The sequence below is a fragment of the Podarcis raffonei genome, chromosome 9 (genome assembly GCF_027172205.1).
Source record: "Podarcis raffonei isolate rPodRaf1 chromosome 9, rPodRaf1.pri, whole genome shotgun sequence".
Lineage (NCBI taxonomy): Eukaryota > Metazoa > Chordata > Lepidosauria > Squamata > Lacertidae > Podarcis > Podarcis raffonei.
In genome coordinates this window covers 72,103,039-72,117,253 of record NC_070610.1, presented here as the reverse complement: position 1 = coordinate 72,117,253, position 14,215 = coordinate 72,103,039, and the positions used below count along the sequence as shown (strand labels likewise).

At 43.4% G+C, this 14,215-nt stretch overlaps 1 non-coding gene across 1 annotated transcript; it reads right to left on the bottom strand.

Annotated features, from left to right (window-relative positions):
* Positions 1–69, bottom strand: TRNAT-UGU (transfer RNA threonine (anticodon UGU)). Its single transcript has one exon. It is a non-coding gene; the product is annotated as a tRNA-Thr (tRNA).
* Between the last annotated feature and the right edge of the window lie 14,146 nt (positions 70–14,215).

The following is a 14,215-nucleotide window of genomic DNA, read 5'->3' as shown; positions in this document are numbered from 1 at the left end:
TGGAGATGCCAGGGATTGAACCTGGGACCTTCTGCACACAAAGCAGATGCTCCACCACTGAGCTATGGCTGTTCTCCAATGGGCTATGCCTACTGAACTAGGGAAGGGGACCTTTGGCTCTCCAGATGTTCTTGGGCTCCATCTCCCATTATCCCTGACCATTGGCCCTGCTGGCAGGAGCTGATGTGAGTTGGAGTCCCACATTGTCTGCAAGAGAGAGGGCATAAGTTTCCTATCCCTGAAATGTAGGACTTTCTCTAGTAGCACAATGCATAATGATCCTTATCAGGTTCATCTTTGCAGTCACCTTGGAGGTACAGTGGTACCTTGGTTCTGGAACTTAATCTGTTTCTGGAGTCCATTTGACTCCTCAAACAGTTCGAAAACCAAGGCACAGCTTCCGATTGGCTGCAGTTTTCCTGCACTCAACTGGAAGCTGTAGAAGCCGTGCCAGATGTTCGCCTTCCAAAAAACATTCGCAGACTGGAACACTCACTTCTGGGTTTGCAGCGTTCAGGAGTCAAGCCATTCGAGTATCAAAGTACCACTGTATACAGTATATTATTTTACAGACGACAATCTGGAGCAAAGACAGGTTTCCCAATAAACGAGAGTGAGGATGTGATTTGATCCCAGTTCTCCAAGGTCAAAGATTCTAACCACTGAATAATGTGACCTATCCTGCTTAATTCAGGATCCACATGTCACTATGGGATGTCAGTGTGTGTAAAAACCTCCTCCCTTCCAAACTCTCCTCTGTTTGTTCTGCAGTAAAACTGCAGGCACATTGGCGAAGCTAAGCAGGGTCTTCTTTGGTTTAAAATAGATGGGGGGACCACATACTGAGGTTCTGACATTACAGGAGGTTGGACTAGATGGCCCTTGGGGTCCCTACCAACTCTGCAGTTCTGTGATTCTATGTCCAAGCCATGTTGTGCGGCAAAGATCCCAACAAGGGCACAACCTGTGGTCTATTGCGATCTAGTTTCCCCAGAACCTTCAAAGTGACTAGGATTCCTTCCATACAGTCTGTGTTGGAGGAAGATCAGTTCCCTTAGGGGACAAGTTGACCTCAATATGGGACAATCAAAGCTCTATTTTTTATATATATAACAATAATAATAAATGGTAGTGTCCAGTCACTGGTTTCTCCAAGCAGTCAGGCTTGTGAACCGGTGACAACGGTGTTACATTTGGCTCTCCACCTTGAGGCTAATAGCAACCAGCTTTCCTGCAGTATGTTATGTTCTCTGTTGGCATGATCCTGTCCTATTCTCCTTGCAGCTGCATCTTTTGCCCTTCAATATGGCTAGACATCACACAAGCGAGAAAAAACGTGTTGGCCTTAAATACAGTTCTTCACCAAAGGGGAGCAGGAATGATGAAGAAATGCACCTTGAGCTCTGTTCAAAGAAGCTGTGCAAAGATCCAGCAGAATAAAATAAGCAGGCTGTTCTTGCTTTCTTATTTTTGCATCTTCAACTGGATTGGTAGCGTAATTCCTGGTGATCCCATCTTTCCCTCCCACCCATTTCTTTTTAATTTTCAAAAGAAATGTTATTAAAGGAATGGTTTGTATACAATTACAATCAAGAAAGAAAAAATCCAAGAACTTTTTGCCATAATATCGTAACTACAACAATTAATGAAATAAATAAAATAAGATGGTTATCTGTCTGTTGCTTTCCAAAAACGTTTAATAAGCCATAACTCATCAAATCAATCATTGGAGGGGGATTAGACCAGTTGTTTTTTGGCCCCTTCAAACTGTACTTCCAACCTTCTATGATCAAATGTAGCCAGACTCTGAAGACACTAAGCAGCTGAGATTATTGGTCCCATATAAGTGCAAACAGTCTTCTCCCCACACCCAGTTTTTAATCTTGTATTTGATTTATTTCTTTAATCCATCTAGTTAATGTTTTTATAGCGCTCCTTTCTCACGAGCTGGGATTCAAGGTGACTTCCAGCATTTAAAAACATCATTATGAAATACATAGTAATGCAAACGAAGTAGTTAAAATACACTGAAACACATTTAGAACCAGCAATTAGGACACAGTTTGTCCTGACAGCAGCCCAGTGAGAATGCAACATTTACATTGTATTTTCCAAAAGCCTGCCTGAACAGGGAGTTCTTTGGCTGCCAGCAGAAGGATAACAAAGAAGGAGCCAGTCTAACTTCTCCTGGGAGCGAATTCCACAACATAGGAGCAGCCACAGAAAAGACTCTTTCCCCAAGGCCACATGAAATTGGGTTGGCACTGCTTGCCTAATTAGGTTGAACCTAACATTCTCTGCCCACCAGCACACAAGAGGCCTTGCACTAGTGGATGGTACAGTTTAAACGTCGCACCACAAAGGAATCCAAGGCAATGGTTGTGCTAGCTCTGGCTGCACGTGAGCTCTGGTTCTTGTTCTGCAATCTACCATTGTGTGGCAAAGTCCCAAACCCTCCCGGGAAGTGGAATAAAGACACATGAGACAGCATTTTAGGTTAATGGGTGAAAAAGACCACAACTTTATTGGTTACAGAATGTGAGTGTTATTGGCTTAGGCACTGGAAACCACACGGTTATATCTGACTCCTGCCCGTCCGCAGGAAGTCTTGGAAGGGCTAACCACCAGTAGGGGGAGCCCTGCTGATGCACATCAACTAGGAACTCCCCAGGGTCACCTCATGCCATGGCCCTAGCCCCCCTGTCTGGGGCTTCGGACAGAGATCACATCCCTCGGATTTCTTTAATGGAATACCCTTGAATTAGGAGGGGTAGGTGTTAGCCACTACCTCCCCTCCCCTCCAACTGAATACTCCAATATCTAACCGCCAAACCTTACAAAGTTGTGATGATTTGCTATGAGGTAGACGAAAATCCAAATGGCCGGTGCCAATTTGCCAAGTGGAAAAAAAATTCCTGCCAGGCCCCTTGTACCATCAAGGTCCATAGCAAGGTCAAGAAATAAAGAGCCTAACCTAAGGGAGGGAGGGAGGGAGGGAGGGAGGGAGAAAAAAGGGGGCAAGTCCTCGGCCGCGGGCAGTTTAAATAGCCCACGCCACGCCCCCAGACCGTCTGGATTGGACAGCCTAGGGATGATGTGGTCGAGGACCCCCTGATGGCGCAGGGGCTATCCCCCCCTTGCACGTGTCGTGGGCTTGCTCCCAGCCCACAGCGTCATTTCCCCAGGAATGGGAAGTGGCTTTTCCAGATATCCCCAGGGAAGAGGGATTGATTGCTAAACCACTCTGGGAATTGCAGCTCTGCAAGGAGAATAGGGGGTCTCGTAAGAACTCTCGGGAACTATAACAAACTACATTTCCCAGAATTCTTAGGGGGAAGCCATGTCTCTTTATAAGTTGTATAATCCTGCTTTAAATGTGTGGTGCAGAAGGGGCCTCAGCAGGATGAAATGTCCTGCTTCAAGCAGCACTAGGAAATGGGGGGACAGAAAGAAAGAATAATTTAAATGTCTTCTTTGCTACAATAATTTGCTTTGGCTAGCACAAAGGTTTTTAAGACCTGTTGGTTCATTCAGAGGTCAGGGAACATTTATTGAAGGAGTCCTTAATAACATCTTTTCAGCCTGGCCAAGTTAAGTTTATTCTATTCCCCCAAACCCCACACCAGTTTATATATTTGGCATATTCTTTATAGCCCACCCTTCATCACAACAGCTCCTGCCACGAAGGAGGAATGGAATACTAAATGTAACAATAGTTGAGTTAAACAAAAAAAAAGATCTCTCCATCGCGTTATTGCATGGACCTTCCTGACAACAGTCTTCCTCACCAGGAAATGTGTCGGAGGTGGCTCTGGATCGGAAGATTAGGGAATGCAATCATAGGAAGATCAGCTTCTAACAGAAGAGGAGGGGAAATATTCCAGTGTTTCCAGAAGCAGACAGACAGGCAGACTCAGAAGCTGCACAGCTGAGACAGGAGCTATCCAGCTATGAGATAGTAGCTAAGCAACCAGAAGGGAGGGAGCAGCTGGGCAAGATATCAGTCGAGAGTGGGGGGAGGATCCCTCCCTCCCCCCAAACTCAGAGGACCGAGCATGTCAGAGAACAAAGGAAACGCAGGGGAGGGGCAACTTCCTGTTGGCGCTTTTGTTGCTGAGGAAGTGGGGGGGGTCAGAGTGAGCAACTGATATCCTTGTGGAGGGTTGCCTTTTTGCGCTCGCAACATAATGCTGTAATAAAAGGACTATAAATCTACCAAATGCTTGTTACTTCTTATTGGTGACCTACCAGAAGGGAGAGGGGAACTCCCGTACTACTTAGCAAAATGTGTCACACAAAGATAAAGGCAAATCCACAGTAAATTTGTTTGCTCTCTGATCCATTAGGGTTGACTAAAATCCAGACCTTCAGAGGGGCAGCTGTTAATGCTAATTTTGCAAATTACAATGATGGGCTCCCATTTGTCCATTGCAGACCCTCACAGGGGGAGTAGAGGTGTTTGGGTGGACATATCGCAAACACATGGATGAAGAAGGGTGGAAGAATCAGGGGGTTCATCACATGTGCATTATGGAGAGGAATAAGTGGTACTCCGTCATCCCCATCTGGGATTCAGGCAGTCCAGGCATTTCTGACGAATGTTTATTAGTATTAGTATCATACCCTCCAACATTTCTTTGATAAAAAATATGGGCATCCTACCCATAGCTGTCAACTTTTCCTTTTTCTTGCGAGGAATCCTATTTGGAATAAGGGAATTTCCCTTTAAAAAAGGAAAATGTTGACAGCTATGATCCTACCATACTCTCCAACATTTTTTCTGCTGAAAATAGAGAAGTTCCAAGGAGAAGCAGGACATTCCAGGATCAAATCAGAAACAGTGGTGGCTTCTCTAAATCCGGGACTGTCTCTGGAAAATAGGGACACTTGGAGGGTCTGTAGAATTAGTATTACCCACCTTTCACCCTAAAGTTCCAGTGCTGTTTACAACAATTAAAACACAACATTGGCATTAAAGCAGAACATTACACAATATTAAGAACGGTTTAAGCACATCTGTCTTAGAGGGAGGAGAAAAAGATGAAATGAAAGAGATCTGAGGTGGAGGAAAGAGCTATTCTTAGGCTCAAAGCAGTGAGCTATTTTAGATACCGGATGTACAGAAAGCAATAAAAGAACTTGGCTCCTTGCTTACACACACACACACACACACTGTTTCGCAAATGGTATCACAAAATGTGTTAATCGTTTCACTTTATCTTGAAAGAAGCTGCTTGCAGATCTTGCCGGATGGCCTAATTCTGTATTCTTTCTGATGTAGGCCCGATAGCAAATATCTTGCATGTTATCTTCAATGCCTAGGGCCCCATTTCCCCAAAGTTGGATTGACATTTTCATTTTTGGAAAAGACAGAGAGGGTTGCCTTCTGCACAACCTACTGACATTGATAGGATTGAGGTTCCAGTCCTAACCATGTCTACTCAAAAGTAAAGCCTATTAAATTTAATGGGCCTCATTCCCAGGTAGTGGGATTTGGTTTGCAGCTTTAATCATGTCCATTAATCATGTCCATTAATTTCAGCATGATCATTTCAGCCCAGTATCATGGTTTCAGCCGAAGGCACGTCCTGAACATAAAGGAGCCATGCACTGTTGTTGGCATCTGTCTGTCTCAAGAGACAGAGGAGTACACCTCCAGGGGTGAAGTCAAATCACTGAGTTAGCAGGATCTAAGTGACCTCCCTGCACGGCATAGTCAGCATCTTAAAAAGCAGAGACATCACCATGCCAACAAAGGTCCGTATAGTTAAAGCTATGGTTTTCCCAGTAGTGATGTATGGAAGCGAGAGCTGGACCATAAAGAAGGCTGATCGCTGAAGAATTGATGCTTTTGAATTATGGTGCTGGAGGAGACTCTTGAGAGTCCCATGGACTGCAAGAAGATCAAACCTATCCATTCTGAAGGAAATCAGGCCTGAGTGCTCACTTGAAGGACAGATCCTGAAGCTGAGGCTCCAAGACTTTGGCCACCTCAGGAGAAGAGAAGACTCCCTGGAAAAGACCCTGATGTTGGGAAAGATTGAGGGCGCAAGGAGAAGGGGACAACAGAGGACAAGATGGTTGGACAGTGTTCTCAAAGCTACCAGCATGAGTTTGACCAAACTGCAGGAGGCAGTGGAAGACAGCAGTGCCTGGCGTGCTCTGGTCCATGGGGTCACGAAGAGTTGGACACAACTAAATAACTAAACAGCAACAACAAGTGACCTCCCCAGGATGCAAGCAGTGTGTATGGAGGTCCTGGGCTGCCCAGGCAACAATACCCCCTCCTGGTGTTGCTGATGTGATCAAAGAAAAGCAGAGCAATATATTTGGCACCAGCTTGACTGCAGGAGTTGCCAGAAGGAAGCATTCAAGGCACCATTCAACTGTCTTAAGGACTCCACTCCAGATTTGTGTTTGGTTCACTCCTTAGCCTTTTCTTCCCCTTAAGATATTCCACAAGGCAGCAGAGGCTTAGGATCAGAGTTTTCCTTCTCCTAGATGGGCTACTTTTCCAGGCTGACTAAGTTCAGTTGAACCTAAATTCCGTTCTCCACATTTCCAAATCAGTTTTAGATTATTATCTTTAAGTTCTCATGAAAATTCATCATTGCTTAAGCGCAAATTCCTCCTCATGTACACATGCCTAATACATACATTTTTCCCCCAAAGCAGTTTTCCCCAATATAATGCATTTGAGTTAGTTATTTTCACTAACATATACAATTTTATGCATGCTTTACCCTAGTATAAATATTTTTGTACACATCACTTGGCTGGGAAACTGCATTGCAAAATTCAGAGAAGTACAAATTTTAAATAATGGCTGCACTTCGGTGCATGCTTCTGAAAGCATAAATTAGGTCACTTCACTTTTCAGTGTGAACCTAATTGAATTTCTCCTCTATTCCTAATTGTAACTACCACTCCCTAGAAATTTTGAAATGAATGGAAGCATAGAAAAGTTTTTTTTAAAAAAACCCATTTGAAACACGCACTCTAAGAGCAATAAAATAAAATGCATTTAACATCACAATTAGTTTAGCCCTGTGAATTTGAGTTGCTGTGCTCCCTATTAACTTCATAATATTTTTGAAGTGGTGTAAGTATTCAAAGGTTGCCCAGGTCGCTTGGAACATCTTTAAGAGATTTCGGAGAAGGTGGGATAATTTTTAAGCTCTCTTACTGTAAGAACAGCTATGGGCCTTTGTAAATGCATCCAGGAACAACCCGTTTGAATGACTTCAGCTTCCTGCTTCTGTATTGCAAAGACAAATGTAACTCGTCACTATGGGAATAGAGTATTTGGAGTGAGATACATTAGAGTATCCAGCAGGGCTCAGAACTTGGCCCATTTGTCTGATGTGCTATCCAGGATGCTCTTCAAGTCAAAGAGAGAGAGGGGGAGAGAGGGAGAGGGAGAGGGAGAGAGGGAGAGAGAGAGAGAGATCCTCTCCATGTACAATATGCAAGTTAGATAGATCGATAGATTACATACTTGTGATGGTAGATAATTTTGTCTACCCAGGCTCAACCATAACCAGCAATCTCTCCATTCAACGCTGAGCTGGACAAGCATATTAGCAAGGCAGCTTCAGCAATGGCTCCCTTCTCCATAGGTTTTAGGAGCATGTGATGCTAATACCCAAGAAGATGAAGGTTTTCCAAGCTTGCATGCTTGAGCATGCTGCTTCATTGAAGTGACTTGTGGGAAACTTACACTTGCCAGGAACAACGCCTCAATGCCTTCCGTATGCACCGTGTCAGGAAGATTTTGGGCCTCACATGGCAGGAATGAGTCTCAAACGATGCGCTCTCCCAAGTCCACAATCCCAGCATGTTCACACTTCTGCCTGTCTATGCTGGTTTGGTCATGTCCACAGAATGGAAGATGGCAGGATCCTCAATGGGACATGAAGGCTGTCAACATTAACCCCGCCATGAGGGAATCCCACAGTGCCGAGAGACAGGGAGTCAGGTCGTGTATCCATGGCAGTGACGAGAGGAGGACTGACAGCTGGGAGAAGCACAGAGAAGAAACACCATGGTGCACCTGTGGCAACAAAACCGGGTGCTTTCATCTGCCCCACCTGCAATGAAACATGTCTCTCTCATATCGTTCTCTACAGCCAGTGGCAAAGCTTCATGCTCCGGCACTGGGGGCAGAGAGCAGGCGGGGGCGGGCTCACATCCTGGGGGTGGGGCGCGCCACCTTCACGGGCAGGGAGTGCATCCTGGGGGACACTCCTCTTCCTCCACCATTGTCTACAGCCACAGCAGGTGCTGTAACTCTCCAATGGTTTGATTTTAGCCCCATAGGAGCACTCTTCTAACGCCCCCTGAGAAAGCTGATTCCCCTCACAGGGAGTCGACACTGCGGGCAGATCATGAGCTCAACCCATGCAGTTAGGTAAAGCCAGTGTGGTGTAGTGGTTAAGAGCGGTGGACTTGTAATCTGGTGAACCGGGTTCGCGTCTCTGCTCCTCCACATGCAGCTGCTGGGTTACCTTGGGCCAGTCACACTTCTTTGAAGTCTCTCAGCCCCACTTATCTCACAGAGTGTTTGTTGTGGGGGAGGAATGGAAAGGAGAATGTTAGCCGCTTTGATACTCCTTTGGGTAGTGATAAAGCGGGATAGCAAATCCAAACTCTTCTAGGTAGCTCCGCATCACAGGGAGTTCCTGGTCGCGTCATTTCATATCGCGTCATTTCAGGACCTTGCCACGCCAAGACAGATGCCAGCAGCAGATCAAATATTATCAACAGACAGATGCACATCCACCCACACATTAAAGTCCTATCCACCCATAGGTTGAAATGATAAAGGCCAGGAAGAATTTGCACCATGCACTATTTCTGCATGTATTAATTGCCCCTAAAAACTGATTTCCACATTCTTTCTAAGATGCAAGAACAAGCCATCAGAAAGGAGTTCAAGAAGTGATACCAGCAGGAAGCTATTTCTGCAGCTGCACTGGGTTCTCCACACATCTTTTCACCACCTGGATGGCTGTCCATTAAAACATGTGATTACCAGACCCTGTTGTGCGCACTTCATGAAGCATCTTTGTCGAGTTAGGAAGAGTGTCGCGAGGCTGGCAGATACACTGATCTTGAGCTGACTGGGATCTTTGTAAACCAAAAGCCAACACAGGACTGGAAGTCTGCCATGCTGAGGACATCAATCACAGAATATAGACTCAACACGTAGGCTAATAACTGTTAGAGCATATATAATAGAATAATGATATCATTCAAAAAGTAGAAATAAATCAATAGGAGTTCATATATACAATGTAATAGACTAGTGGCGCAGAACGCCAAGCCATGTGTTCAAGATAGGTGTCAAAAGTCAAAGGTCAGTCTCACAATGGTTATTCAGAGGTTACAACAGAAGACGTCTCAAAAGTCTAAAAAGTAAACTTTTCTCAATAGTTTTTCAAAAGTTTCAGTGGAAGATGTCCCAAAAGTCTCAAGGACGGTGTTTCCAGAATGATACTACTGTTTCGTGATAGTCTTCATCAGCTGAAAATACAATATAAAGGATACAACCAATGAATGATAACAGAATTGAGCTACCCACTTACACATTGTATAGTAAAACAGAATATACAAAACAAAGTGTATAAAGAAAGGTACGTACCCAATATTTTTCACAAGAATATGTAAGTAAGATTCATCCTACTGATCAGTGCTCACTAGTGGTGTAGCTGCTGATACTTGCAACTCAATTGCATAGGACATGGCAAAGACTTGCAAGCCCCTGTCTTCCACAGTGATGATGAAAAGAGGACTGTGAAGAAAATGGTGATTACCAGATGTTGACACCTTTTCCTCCCACTTTCTATAGTTTCATATCGTATTCTCCTACTTTTCTGCATCTAATATGCAATGAAAGCAGCAAGCATGATGAATTCTGCATACAATCAGGGTACAGTTAAAGTGCACTGTTTCTAACCCAAATAATTATGGGAACTGTGGTTTACCCCTCATAGGACCACAATTCCCAGCGCCCATAACAGTTCCCAGCACTTTTAGGGTGAAGCCATGTGCTTTCAGTGTATGGTGTGTACACAGCTGAAGAATAACTACAACAAAATCAGACCCATGAACAGTGTGATCCTAACTAGGCCTACTTTGGCTTTCTCTCTCTCTCTCTCTCTCTCTCTCTCTCTCTCTCTCTCTCTATATATATATATATATAGTTTTTTAACAAATCTAAACATATATAAAAAATAATTCAAGATCCATATATCACTATTGCTCTGAATCTCTTGACTTCCCCCATCCCTTCCATGGGTCCTAATCATAATATTTATAACTGCATATCAATACTTATCCAAATTTTAACCATCCAAATTATCCATACTTTCTGTTACTTTACAAGCGTGATTAAAATCCTGCTAAAGTTTTGACCTGCTTACAGTGATCTCGTAAGTGCATAAATTATAAACTTTTCTCATTCTTTTTTACAGTTCTTGTCCTCTTGGTTTCTGAGCTTCCCAGTTAGTTTTGCCATTTCTCTTGCTTTATTTTTTAATGCTCATTTGTTGCTTTTTAGTTTTATTTATATGGATTCCCCCCCACACACACTCTAGAACCTAGAAAGCTGCCTGATGCTGTGTTGGACCGTTAGTCAGCCTAGCTCAGCACTTCCTACACAGACTGGCAGTGGCTCTCCAGGATTAGGCAAGGAGTCTCTCCTAGGTCTACTTGGAGGTGCTGGGGAGTGAACCTGGGACCTTCTGCATGCAAAGACAGATGCTTTGTCACTGAGCCACAACCCTTCCTTCCACTGAGCCATGGCCATTCCCCTTTTGTACACCACCTTGGCATTGTTTGACAAACCACAGTGGAGAGGTTTTTTTGGTAGTGTTTTAAATGAAATAAAAGAATAATAAAGCATTTCATCTGACAGTATGATGGAGTGGGAACCAGCCAGCCCTGGGTCACTTTGCAGGTGCAGAAAGGGCCTGGAAGTGTTTCAGGATTAAAGCCATGATCATATAGGGCATGTCATCTGAGCAAACAATGGACCATCTGGCCAAGGGGTGAAGTCAACCCAGAATTCGTTCCACTCCAAATGCTTTAAGCGGAAGTTGCAAATCCTGTCCAGGCCGTTAATTCTGTAATGTTATATCCATAAAAGCATTGGAGACAGACTGGGTTAGGGTGGGGAGGATGGATTTCTCTCCCTTTCCCAGGTGGTGATGAGCTTATGGTCTGAGGCTTAATTATTCCTAGCTCATCTAACTTCTACCCAAGCTCATCCACTGTAAAACCATTTAATTTCTGTGAAGATAATTTTCAAAATGTACTGAATCTGTACATTGTAAAAAATAATAATGGCAGAAATTATAAGAGGACCCCATTCAGAAAATTTCAGATCACACACACTACTCAACATGTTTGTCCTACAAGTCTAGTTCTGTTCTTCTGACCATCTAGCCTTAAGTACAGCTGAAATGATCTTCTCAAAGTCAATGATAATGGGATCTTTTCTTCTGTAATTAAGTCCCAATTATGCCTAACAAGATTGACCCCAAACCTCTTGCAGTATGATCTATGCAATCCCATCTGTGTGTGGATGTTTCCAAGGCACTCTTCTTCATTGACCACCCTTAATCCTTGATTAAGATATAGCAATGGATTAAGTTATAACTGGGAAGAAGGGCCATAGCTCAGTGGTAGAGAGAGCTTCTACTTTGTATGTAGAAGGTCCCTGGTTCTGAGATACATGTGTTACCAGAAAGATGCTGGAGGAATCTGAGCTCAGTCCTGAAGCTTCTTCTATGAGAGGTGCTCCAGCGATGCAGGGAAAATAGCCCATACATTGAAGAAGCTGGAGCAAAGAGCTTTAGACAATAGCTGCTGGTCCAAGAGATCTGATGACCAGCACTCTGATCTCCAACCCAGTTAAGGCCCATTCTTAGCCATTTCCAAGGCATCTTTCCTAGGGAGGCCCCCTTCGCATTTTGAGAACCGAGTCTGCCAGTCTAGAGAACTTCTTCAGTCTTATATTCAAGCCCAAACTACAAAGTGTTCCTTTGATGGGTTGCTCCCCTCCCTTGCTTTTAGCAGATGCAGATTCTAGTATTATCTCAGACAGCTGCTTCCCACACCTCCAGATGAATCATGGGTAATTCCAGTTGATTATCATGGGTCTCCATGCAGGAGTTCAGAAGCTCTCCTTGATCTTCCCCAGCCTTATTTTCTTCTGCTCTCACTTCTGTCTGTTCCCCTGGCTTCCACCCAAGCCTTTCTCGGGAACAGCTGTGACCACATGGCTTGGGTGTGTGCTTGCCGACTGGAGTGTATTATGCACATTTTCGCTATAAAACCTGTTGTTTCGATATCTGCAGTTAGGGTTGGGGGGAGAAATTTGGCTTGGCCCACATTTGAATAAGAACCTATCTCATTTGTGCTTCCAGGAAGAATGCGTGAACTGAAACATAGATTTCCTTTGAAATTGACAAAAGAACACAAGAAGACCCTGCAGGATCAGGCCAATAGGCAACTAGTCCAGCATCTTGTTCTCACAGTGGCCAACTAGCTTCCTGTGGGAAACCCACAAGAAGGATTCAGGACAAGAGCCCTCTCCCGTCCTGTGGTTTCTAGCAGCTGATATTCAGAAGCCTTGCTTTCTCCCACTGTGGAGGAAAGAGCATAGCCATCAGTCTAGTAGCTGTTGATATTCGTCTCCTCCATGCAGTACTCCGAATTTCTTTCTCCCCCCCCCCAAAAAAAATTTATACATTTTATAACACAAATAAACAACACAAACAGAAAAACAAACAAATTCTTGTCTTGTCCTTATTTTTTCTAAACATTGTTAGGTGAGCATCCCCAAGTCCCCCCATCTGATTTTCATTTTACCTCATCTTTAGCAGTTTACATATATCATAATTTTTAACCATTTTCTTTTCTATCACACTTACTTTTACCATAAAAATCTTCACATATTATCCCTTACAAACAATACTATTTTAAAATACACTATCTTCTACTTCTAACCCTACAGCCTATATCCCCTTCCAAAGCTATTCTAAGATTTAAATATTAACATATTTTTTCAAATATTCTTTAAACTTCTTCCAATCTTCTTCCACTGTCTCTTCTCTCCATATAGTCCATCATCTTCATCTGCCATTCTTCGATGGTTGGTAAATCTTGTTTCTTCCAATTCTTCGCAGCAGTACTCCGAATTTCTTAATGCCATTCTCCAACCCAAAACGTGTACAAAAATGTGTATATTGTGGGAAATTGCACATTAAAATGCAGGCATTCCTGAAAACAACATTTTAAAAGGGAGTGAATTAGGGCTGGCTCCTGAACCATTTCAATTAAAGAATTTAAAGCGGATTGGTGACCTTTTCCTTCAAAATTACAGGAAGGGCTTCATACGCCAGCTTCGTCATTTCCTTCCGTCACTGCAGATATTTTCATTATAAACAGGCAATGCTTTTTTTCTGGGGGAACACAGGGAGACGTATACCCCTAAACATTTTATGAATCTTTGTACTTTTATCTGCTTACTGTATTTATTTTCCCCGATCTACAAAAACTACAAAATGGTGATTTTCTTGAGTCAAAATGAGAGTACCCCTAAACATTTATTTATTTTTAGCACTGTAAAAATAAAAAAGCACTGTAAACAGGTCTCCATTTTTGCACCTACACAAACACATGCACCACATTTAATTGTTCTCTGAGATGTGGAGGAGAGGAAAAAGGGGAAATGGGACATTCCAGGGTCAAACTGAAACCTGGATGGCTTCTGTAATTCCATGACTATCCCTGTAAAACTGGGACACTTGGATGGAATGAAATAGTTCATCCTCCTAAGGCTTACTTGTCTGCTATTTAACTACATTCATGCATTCAGCTATGTGATTTTACACACACACACACACACACACACACACACACACACACACATTATTATTATTATTTTGGAGGACTGGCAAGGTACAAAGAAATGGTCTCATTTAGTTTTATGTGGAAACCCAGCTGCTTGTCGAATTAGCAATGGCAAAGCTGGAAAATATGATTTTGTGATATTTTTATAACAGGGTTAACACACAGCCAGCACAGGTGGCACCACAATTAGTGCATCACGTCGAAATCAGCCTACACGGTGCGCACAGACTCATGCATCTGTTTCTGGGGCTTAGCTCAGCCCAATTCAGAGAGGGCTGTTGTTCACATGGCAGAT